Source organism: Nematolebias whitei, chromosome 9 (assembly GCF_014905685.2).
Source record: "Nematolebias whitei isolate Nwh7 chromosome 9, NemWhi1, whole genome shotgun sequence".
NCBI lineage: Eukaryota > Metazoa > Chordata > Actinopteri > Cyprinodontiformes > Rivulidae > Nematolebias > Nematolebias whitei.
This window is the reverse complement of record NC_056506.1, coordinates 10033278-10044528: the sequence shown is the minus strand read 5'-3', so window position 1 is coordinate 10044528 and position 11251 is coordinate 10033278. Positions and strand designations below refer to the sequence as shown.

The following is an 11251-nucleotide window of genomic DNA, read 5'->3' as shown; positions in this document are numbered from 1 at the left end:
AAGTATAATATCAGGTACTTGAACTAGTCCAGATATTATAACATGTAGTGGAGCTCCCAAGCTAAATGAAGCTAACCGACCTATTTCACTACAGGAGGTTTAATTTCAATTTACCAACCAAATTTGCAGAATTTGTGAAATTTATTACAAACAGGTTCTGCTTACCTCTTTTTTTTGGTGCGCCTTTCCCAACAATGTCCGAGGCCATCTGTCAGGTTGGTTAAATTGTCGTACCTTTCCTCAATCCCGAACAAACCCCCAAATTGTTGGGATAAACTTCACACCCCACCGCATTGTTGATCAAGGAGGCACACTTCAGGAGACTTCACCTTAAAGTTAACACATTTATTTTCACACCATTAAAGGAGTACATGTATAACATTAAAACCAAATGCATTTGGAAGACAATCTTAAGTAGATCACCTTGAATCTAGCGAGATGAAAACCCAAGATTGTCTGACCTTGAGAGTGCGTGCAGTGGATTATAAAGTTTTCCTAGTTCCATCTCTTTCCGGGATGAATCCTATTTTGATTGGTTTCAAACTTTTAACAGTGAGGGAGGATGTCCTTTTGTATTGGTTGAACTTGTTACTAGCTATCTGCCCATTCCTGCTCTTAGTTTTGGACCCTACCATACTCCCGTTACGGTTTGGACTGGTTTAATTAATTTTGAGCGGATCTTAGTAAGATGTTGACCTTTTGAGCGGTTCTGAGTAAGATGTTGACCAAGCATTAAAAAGCACAAAATAATGAGGGCCGATTGTTCTCCCTTAAGTAAAAAGTGTTGTAAACCACAGTGAGTGCAAATTTCTTTCTTATCTGAGCAAAGCCAAGCACAGTGTTTTTATTAATTTTCCTTCAGCATGTAAGCAAAAGTCAAGTCGACCTTATTGTTATTAATTTTCCTTCACTACTTTTAAGACGTGTGAAAATCTGATTAAGTTTTAGTTTGCACTTATGCAGAAATATAGAAAATGTAAAGGATTCACAAAACTTTCAAGCACTACTGTTTTTTGCTTGTTGGACTTTCATATAACTACTTATACTACTGTGGTGAACTTGACCTGATGTCAAAACTTGACCTTAGGATCATATGGTCAGAAACTGTCATTTCATTGATTTGCATCCAGAGATACAGGTTGACCCATCCTGATACTTTCTTTCTTGAATTAATCAAGTGGAAAAAGACAATTCTCTATGATCATTACTATTTTACAAATGTTTTGATAATCAAATTGTGTTAGTTCAAACAATGTTTACATGTTGAAGTGAACTACTCATTTTTATTTACTTAAAACAGGAAGAATGATTTTTAATCCTCATTCAAAGAAGAAATCAGGTTAATATGCATTTCTTGATTTTCTGTCTTCAATTAGCAAAGTTTGTAAGTGTGTCAAAGTTCAAGTTTCGGTCAACTGAAAGTTTACTGAAAAGAAATGTCATGTTTAACTTTTACAGCGAGATACTGGGAGAGGAGACTCCACGAAGTCTGGTTTTTCCATGATATCTTTCTGTCTGTTCTTAAACAATCTGAATCTTTTCCTTGACTTTTAATAACACCTTACATCACAAAACACACCTCTGTTGGGGTCCATTGACCAATCAGAGGCTCTCAAATGAACCGGAAGTAGAGCCCATTTAAATGTTGGCACTTCCTAGTTCAAACGGAGAGTTTGGGAGTTCCAGAATGCAGAACGCTGGAATTCAGGATGCTGCTGAATTAGAATCAAGCTGATCCAGAGACGATTTTGGGAATTATAACTTCTGTTTGGATAACCTCACACGACTCTCGAGGTTCGAGCTGTTCTCACGGAGACGCTGAAAGAGTTGAAAGGAGAGCTCTACACCAACGCTGAACTATCGTCTGCAAGGTAAAAAGTTCTATTCTCAACCAAGCGTACCGTTGGCCCAAGCTGGAAAAGAAGGAGCGTGTCGGTTCTGGTTAAGACAGACAAATTCCCTCACACATCTCTCTGTAAATAAACCTCATCTTTCCATCTTAAAATTTTCCTATCTGCTAAAAATCATTACAGATATTTTTAGAAATGTCTGAAGCAAAGTTTTCAATCACCGCCGTGTGATTTGATGTCTGCTGTCTGCTGAAAGTGAGGAAACAATCGCCGTATTGTTCTCACTCTTGTAAAGCTGATTAATTATGTCGTTATTTTCAATTCTTGCCAATTAATGTAAATGTGTGATGTGTTAAACTTGATTCTGTTAATAAATGACCCACTGTCGTGGTGAGTCAAAGATAATTAACGTCTCACGTCCACATTTTATTTAAATTCAATGCACGACATCATTCAGTCCAGAAAAATGAATGAACCCGTTTAATGTATAATATATCCCAAGATATGTTACACTACACTACTGAAGTCCAAAATTCAGCAGAACTATCATGAAAACCTGTAAAGGCTACGAACGCCACTAATTATGAAACGCAAAATTACAAACAAAATTATGAACTGAGTCGGTTGACTCTGGTGTTCAAGAATTTAGATTTTTAATCAAATTAGTATTAACACAGTTCAATAATAATTTTTCTTTAAATTTCAAACCAAATTTTAACTATTGAACAATAAACATATTTCTTTTAGTTAAATTTGTATGATTAATCTGCATTGATGAAATTTCAAAATTGTTCTACATTACATATTGTTTCTGGTTTGGTAAAGCACATAGAATAATTTCATGTATCTGTTAATCCCTGCGAACAAGTAATTTTTACAGTCACTTAATTTCCATTTAACTCCAGTTGTGAACAAAGCCTTCATTTTAAATGTCAGAAATAATTGACAACAGTTGTTTTTATCATACATAGTTAAATAAACATCACAAAATTGTGTAGTGAACTAGGCCTCCGACCAAAACCTGCCTCTGAAGACCTTCATGGGACAGGAACTGTTATTTCATTGATTTGAATCCAGAAATACAAATTAGCTCATCCAGAGACTGTCTTATTGTATCCTGAAGTAATCAATTGAAAGAACACTCTTCTTTTTATATTATCATTACTATTTTACAATATCTTGATAATCAAAGTGTGTTTAGTTCATATCATTTCTAAAGTTGAAGTGAACCACTTATTTTAAATCAACTGTGTAGTGTGCTAAAAGGGCTAGGTTAGCTTTAGCTACACTACAATTTTATTTAAATAACGGGTTCTCTCTTTTTCGAGCTTTACAGATATGTGACAGAGGTACTGTGCGTAGATGGTTTAATCAGTGACATGAGATGTTAATTTTCTTTGACCAATCAAAATAAATGTGGTCATTTATTAACAGAATCAAAATTTAACATCAAAACATTGTACTCTTGATTAGACTGATCTGCTTATGATTAATAAAACTTGGCACGTTTTACTTAATAAAAACAACAGACATTTCTGAAGACATCTGGATTAATAACTGGCAAGATATAAGTTTAAAGATGGGAAATTATGGAGGAGTTTAAAGGAAATATGTGGAGGAAGATGTATGTCTGTAGACCAAAACAACACGTTCCTTTCAAACGCAGCTCGCCATGGTACACTTGTAGTGAAGCTCGTGACGACTCTTTACCTTGGCAGAGGATGGGTCCACTGAGGTCAAGAGGTCCCTGGCACGCTACCTTTCAGCGTCTCCTCAGGGCGGCTGCGACTCGGCAGAAGTCGTGAGATACTCTGTTCCACAGAACAAACTTCCTCAGCAGTTATAGGGCATTTGCTGGGTGGAGCCACAGCGAGGCGCCGTGACTCCTGCAGAGATGGATGACTCCATCAGCCTGGAAAACTGAGTCTGAAGTTCCACTCAGCAGTGGAAAAACTCCAGAACTACTCCACAATAATCCAAGAGACTCGGAGAACTTCAGAAGAACTCCAAGGAACTAACAGTTCCAGGAAGTGTCGACTTTTAAAGAGTTCTGCTTCCGGTCACTTTTAGTAAGTCCTGATTGGTTGAATGAACCAACATGGGTGTGGTTCTTGTGATGTCAGAGGGTCAGTGCAAGTCAAGAAAACAGCCGGAATGTTTTGAGAACGGTTAGTTACAGGCGAGAAAATATTTTGGAGAATTGACAGACTTACAGGTGCCAGTTTTCTTATTTACTGTCTGAGAGTTTTCAAAACACGACAATTCGTTCCAATAACTTCCCTCTGACTTTCGACCGACATCACTACTTCTCATTTCAGACAGAAGATCAAAAATGCATAATTACTTTGTAAAATAGGCATTTAACTTGATTTCTAATTTGAATGAGGATTTAAAAATCATTAATACTGTTTCACAGTTGATTTAAAATGAGTGGTTCACTTCAACATTTAAAAATGGTATGAACTAAACACACTTTTGATTATCAAGATTGTCGATAAACCTGGTGTCTAAGTGATGATGTAACGGACAACCAGCTGTAATGAAGGTGAAGCCTGATCAAGTTCTCCTCAGCAGCTGAAAACAGAGGACTGAACTTCTGCTTTAAATCAAGCTAAATATAATAATGTGTACTCAAAAATGGTTAACCAATAATCAACAAGTAATCCACTAATGATATGTAATGAATTACAAGAATTGTATAACCAGTTGTATGATTGTATGATTTGTTTGTTATTTGAAAGTGTTGAAGTGAAAGGAGCAGATCCGAGACCTGATGTAACCATAGGTAAGTCTGAACATGTCTTAAGCAGAGAGAAAGAAAAGAACAGAACCAGCTATGAAAGTATTAAGCTCAAACTAGGAATGATGGTTAATATATAACCTTTGTAAAGTTCTGCACAAGATATTCTAAGCTGATAATAGAAAAGCATGTATAAAGAACATTATAGTAAAAGAACAAAAGGTCATCAGGTTCATCTCGACTCATCTCGTGGTGACGCACTTCTGAGCAAAACAAGAAACATAAAGTGAATAACAGGTTCTGGAAAGTTCCTAAAGCAGAGCAAAAACAGCTTTGTGGAAAGTACCCAGAGCAAAAAACAGGAAACAGCTTGTTTTTCTCAAGTTCTGGAAAAGTACTCACACATAGCAAAAACAATTTCAGGAAAAACCCAAAAAGCCGGTTAGGACCGGTTAAAAGTACAAAACAACAGTCAGTTACTGGAAAAAGGATGATGTAATTTTCCATGAAAAGCCTCTAAACCCCTCCTTAAAGAGGAGGATGAGGAAAAGGGTCTTTAAATATAGATTGAACTGATGAAACTTTGTCAAAGCTGAGTCAAAGAGTTGAGCAGAAGGAACTACAAGCAAGAAGCAGCTCGGAGGATCAGAGAAGCCCAAAAGGAGTTGGATTCTACCAGTTGGAAGACAAGGCTGGGATTTATTTCTTTTTTCACTGAAATGGGATTGGATTTAAGTCTTACTTGTCAAACAAACAAAACTGGAGGATCTTCATACTTCTAAAAGCTTGACCCGGGCTCGTCCAAAGCTCTGATCTTTTCTAATTGGGATAGTTGCTTGCTTTGGGGTCGGCCAGTACTTCTCTCCTAAGAGACTGGAAATATGCCTCTTATCAATGTAAGGATCCTGCCCTGCACCCTGCCTTTCTCTCTCCTCATCACTCCTAATTGGCTCCAGCTGCAGATGATCAGCTCAACACCCAGGAGGAGTATAAGAAGATTCAGGAACCACTCTGCAGGCGCTGGGACATTGCCTACCAACGGTAGTTATGTTCTGGCCAATATTCAGTGATATTAGTAAATACTAATATTGTGTTTTTCCTCTGCGCTTCCTCAGAGTTTGGATCTAGTTGTATCTGCCCTGCCTGAGTTCCACATGAACTATGACTCCTCCTGCCTAGCTACAATTGCTGGATGCCTTCCACCACTTGCCTCAATCTACTTGTTGCTTCACCTTGTGAGGATAATACCTTCACCTGCTTCACACCGTAAGAATAAATCTATAAGATATATTTCCATTCAACCGCAGCCCTCTAAGTCATCGCTCTCTCTCCAGGTGTTCCCGTTCCCCTCATTAATGTTGTATATATCATCTACCTGTAAATAAACACTTTAAACTATTCTCTGAGTCCTGGTCTCTGTTCAGTTCTGGTCTTTCGTTCTGGGTACACCGCAATCATTACAGAATGTCCCAGCCAAACCAAGTACCCTTGAAAGATGCGGGATCTGAACAGAACCAACTCACACTTCAGAATATGTTACAGAGAGTAGAGAAAAATGAAGCCACTCTTGAACGCTTGTTAAACCTGCAACAGACTAACCAGTCTAATCTCCAGAAACTGGGCAGCATGTTGTTTTCAGTCAAACAAGGGATGACTCAGCTCCTGCCACCTGCTGTTACACTTACACCTGAGGTCAGTCTTCCTATTTCTAATATTCCCCAAGTGACCACCACAGAGCAAAATTTAAAACCGGCAGAACTTTTTTGTGGAGAGCCTGAGATGTGTGGGGGTTTTGTACTCCAGTGCGAGTTAACGTTTCAGAGAGCACCCAGTCTTTACTCTTCAGATGCTGCCAAAATTTCATTTTTCATCACTCAGTTAAAGGGGGACGCATTACGTTGGGCTCATGCTCATTTATCCTCTCACCCTGTCAGTACCTTAAGCTTTGCCTCACTTCTAGAAGAATTCAAGCACGTGTTCGATCAACCCCTCCAACGAGCTGAAGCAGTAAAACGTCTACTCACCCTTCGTCAAGGCAGACGCTCCGTTATGGCTCATGCTCTTGAGTTCAGAATCACCGCCGCCCGAACCGGATGGGGAGAGGTCGCACTCAGAGGTACCTTCCTACACTCTCTTTCCAACTCCATAAAAGACCACTTAGCGGCATTAGAGGAACCACAAAGTTTGGACGAGCTAATTCAGTTAGCCACACGTATTGACAATCAACTACAAGAACGAAGGTGGGAGAAAGACTACGATTCCCAGAACCCGCCTACTTCCGGTTTTCCCTCTACATCAAAACGTCGAACAGTTTACAATAGAAAAGACTACATTTCCCAGAGTTCGACTGCTTCCGGTTTTCACTCCACACCGAGACAGCCACCTGCATTAATGTTAGAATACAAACCTGACTCAGAACCAGAACCTATGCAGCTGGGTCGTACTCGCCTCCCTCCAGAAGAGAGACAAAGAAGAATAAACAATAAAGCTTGTATCTATTGTGGTGAACAAGGACATTTCATTGCTCGTTGCCCGCTCTTGGGAAATGGCCCCTCTCACCAATAAAGCAGGAGATATTGGTGAGAAACTCTTCTTCTTCTCCTGCCTCCCGCTTGGAACTCAACACCACCATTATCGTTGATAGAGAAAGTAAATCAGTTGTTGCTCTAGTGGATTCTGGGGCCGAGCAGAACCTCATTAGCCAGGACTTGGTGGAGCTCCTATCCATCCCCACACAACTTCTCCCCATGCCACTGACAATGGCTGGGCTAACAGGTCAAAAGTTTGCTTCAGTGTTTAAAAAGACTGTACCAGTACACCTCATGATCTCCGGGAACCATCATGAACACAGTGAGTTCTTTGTATTCGAGTCACCCGTTACACAGCTTGTCTTGGGTTTTCCTTGGCTCAAAGATCACAACCCCATAATTAATTGGAGGGTTAAAAGAATAGAACAGTGGAGCCCACACTGTTTAATGAACTGTTTAAGAACTGCTGTTCCTTCCACTATTAAACATCCTGAGGCACCCAATCCAGTCGATTTGTCTAAAATTCCTAGTGTTTATCATGACCTTGCCCCTGCATTTAGTAAACAAAAGGCCCTGTCATTACCATCACACCGTCCTTATGACTGTGCTATTGATTTACTACCAGGGGCTCCTCTTCCTTCTAGCCGTCTTTACAATTTGTCTGGTCCAGAACGTGACTCTATGAAAGAATATATCTCTGAATCATTGAACTCTGGAATACTTCGTCCCTCCACCTCTCCTGTTGGTGTAGGCTTTTTCTTTGTGGCTAAGAAAGACAAGACTTTACGTCCCTGCATAGACTACAGAGGATTAAATCAGATCACGATTAAAAACAAATATCCCTTACCCCTAATAGACTCTATCCATGAACAACTACACTCTGCCAAGATATTCTCCAAATTAGACCTGCGTAACGCCTATCACCTCGTCCGAATCAAGGAAGGTGATGAGTGGAAGATGGCATTTAAGACACCACTGGGACACTTTGAGTACCTAGACATGCCATTTGGTCTCACCAATGCCCCGGCAATTTTTCAGACACTGGTTAATGACAATTTAAGAGACCTTTTGAACATTTTTGTATTTGTGTATCTGGATGACATATTGATCTACTCACGGGATGAGGAGCAACACGTTCACCACGTCAGGACTGTCTTACAACGATTGTATGAGAACCAACTGTACGTTAAGGCCGAAAAGTGTGATTTTCATGTTCAATCTGTCTCCTTTTTGGGCTTTATTTTTGAAGGAGGACAATACCGCACAGACCCTGAGAAAACTAAGGCAGTGGTGGAATGGCCAACACCTGAGACACGTAAACAGCTGCAGCGATTTCTGGGCTTCGCGAACTTCTACCGTAGGTTCATCAAGAACTACAGCAGGATCGCTGCTCCTCTCACCCAATTGACCTCCACCCTGCAGACTTTTAAGTGGACTCATGAGGCAGAAACAGCTTTTGGTGAGCTAAAACGACTTTTTTCCTCTACCCCCATTCTTTGTCACCCCGATCCTAAGATTCAGTTTATCCTGGAGGTCGATGCTTCTGACACTGGAGTAGGAGCTGTTTTGTCTCAGAGATCTCTTGTTGACCACAAAGTGCACCCCTGTGCGTTTTTCTCTCGACGCCTTTCCTCTGCTGAACAAAATTATGACGTAGGCAACCGTGAGCTTCTTGCTGTCAAGCTGGCCTTGGAGGAGTGACGACACTGGCTCAAGGGCACAGACACACCATTCCTCATTTGGACTGATCATAAGAACCTCACCTATCTCCGCGAGGCCAGGAGATTAAACCCTAGACAAGCTAGATGGTCGTTATTTTTTACAAGATTTAACTTTGTACTGACTTTCAGACCCGGCTCAAAAAATGTGAAGCCTGACGCCCTCTCTCGTCAGTTCTCACCACCAGAGGACACGAACAGGAGCCAAACATTCTTCCCTCATCCTGTGTGGTCGGTTCGTTGACCTGGTCCATCGAAAAAGACATCTTAGAGGCCCAGAAGTCCGAACCTTATCCTGGGACAGGCCCTGCTGGCACTATGTTTGTACCCACCAGTATCAAGGCTAAGGTACTCAACTGGCTCCACACTCATAAGATCTCTTGTCACCCAGGTGTTGCTCGCATGTTAGCTCTGACTAAGAGACAATTTTGGTGGCCCTCCATGAACGAGGATGTAAAGGATTACGTAGCCGCTTGCCCCACGTGTGCCAGAAGTAAGACTGGCAACCAGCCTCCTGCTGGAAAACTACAGCCACTCCCCACGCCTAGCTGCCCATGGTCCCATATATCTTTAGACTTTGTTACTGGGCTGCCCCCCCTCTGATGGTAAAACTGCTATTCTCACTGTCATTGACAGATTTTCTAAAGCTGCTCATTTCGTTCCGTTAGCCCAGCTTCCCTCGGCCTTGGAGACAGCCCAGCTGTTGGTCCAACATGTTTTTCGAGTTCACGGCATCCCATCGGACATCGTTTCTGACAGAGGACCCCAATTCATATCACAGGTATGGAAGAACTTTTGTAATTCCTTAGGGGCCTCTGTCAGCCTAACATCGGGTTACCACCCACAGTCCAATGGGCAGGCCGAAAGGGCAAATCAGGAATTAGAGGCTGCCCTCAGGTGTGTGGTGGAGGACAACCCCTCCACATGGAGCCAACATCTGGTATGGGTGGAGTATGCCCACAACACCCACACATCATCTGCTACTGGTTTGTCTCCATTTGAAGCCTCCCTTGGTTACGCTCCACCGTTGTTTCCCAGTCAAGAAGGTGATGTAGCAGTTCCTTCGGTGCAACATCATTTCAGGAGATGTCGTCGGGTCTGGCGCCAAGCCAAGCTCGCCCTACTGCGCACAGCTGCCAAGAACAAGGAGATTGCAGATCGTCATCGATCTGCAGCCCCAGCTTACAAGGTCAGACAAAGAGTCTGGCTGTCGACCCAGAATATTCACCTCAAGGACACCCCACGTAAGTTGGCTCCCCGCTTCATTGGCCCATTTAGCATCACGCGTATCCTGAGTCCTACGGCAGTCAGACTCCAGCTACCCGCATCTATGCGGATTCATCCCACCTTCCACGTGTCTCAACTCAAGCCCATTGTAGAAAGCCCACTGTGCCCTCCTGCCGACCTCCCTCCGCCCCCCCGTCTCATTGACAACCATCGAGCCTTCACTGTCCGCCGCATCCTGGACGTTGGGCGCCGGGGGCGGGGGTTCCAGTATTTGGTCGACTGGGAGGGTTATGGTCCAGAGGAGCGCTCTTGGATCCCGAGGTCCTTCATCTTGGACCCCAGCCTCATCACCACATTCTTCAGGGCACACCCAGAGAAACGCTTCAGGTCGCCGGGAGGCGACTCTTGAAGGGAGGGTAATGTAAGGATCCTGCCCTGCACCGTGCCTTTCTCTCTCCTCATCACTCCTAATTGGCTCCAGCTGCAGATGATCAGCTCAACACCCAGGAGGAGTATAAGAAGATTCAGGAACCACTCTGCAGGCGCTGGGACATTGCCTACCAACGGTAGTTATGTTCTGGCCAATATTCAGTGATATTAGTAAATACTAATATTGTGGTTTTCCTCTGCGCTTCCTCAGAGTTTGGATCTAGTTGTACATGCCCTGCCTGAGTTCCACATGAACTATGACTCCTCCTGCCTAGCTACAATTGCTGGATGCCTTCCACCACTTGCCTCAATCTACTTGTTGCTTCACCTTGTGCCACTGGACATCATCAGGATAATACCTTCACCTGCTTCACACCGTAAGAATAAATCTATAAAATATATTTCCATTCAACCGCAGCCCTCAAAATCATCGCTCTCTCTCCAGGTGTTCCCGTTCCCCTCATTAATGTTGTATATATCACCTACCTGTAAATAAACACTTTAAACTATTCTCTGAGTCCTAGTCTCTGTTCAGTTCTGGTCTTTCGTTCTGGGTACACAACAATCATTACAATCAACACAGAGATTCTCTGAGGGTCACCTCAGAATCATGGTAAGCGGACTCCCCCTTTCATCTGCTCTAAATAGATTAATTCATCTGATTAGAAATATAGCATACAAGATAAATCTGAGAGTATTAAACTGGGTACTAGTAGGTTTTGCTCGGAGGTGTTTCTGGTTCATGAGGGAATTGAGAGA

The 11251-nt window shown here is 42.2% G+C and overlaps 1 protein-coding gene across 1 annotated transcript in view; it reads right to left on the bottom strand.

Moving 5' to 3' along the window:
- Positions 1-11251, bottom strand: part of LOC119414869 (contactin-associated protein-like 2) — a 391521-nt gene that overhangs the window by 350740 nt on the left and 29530 nt on the right. The window lies entirely within an intron of this gene.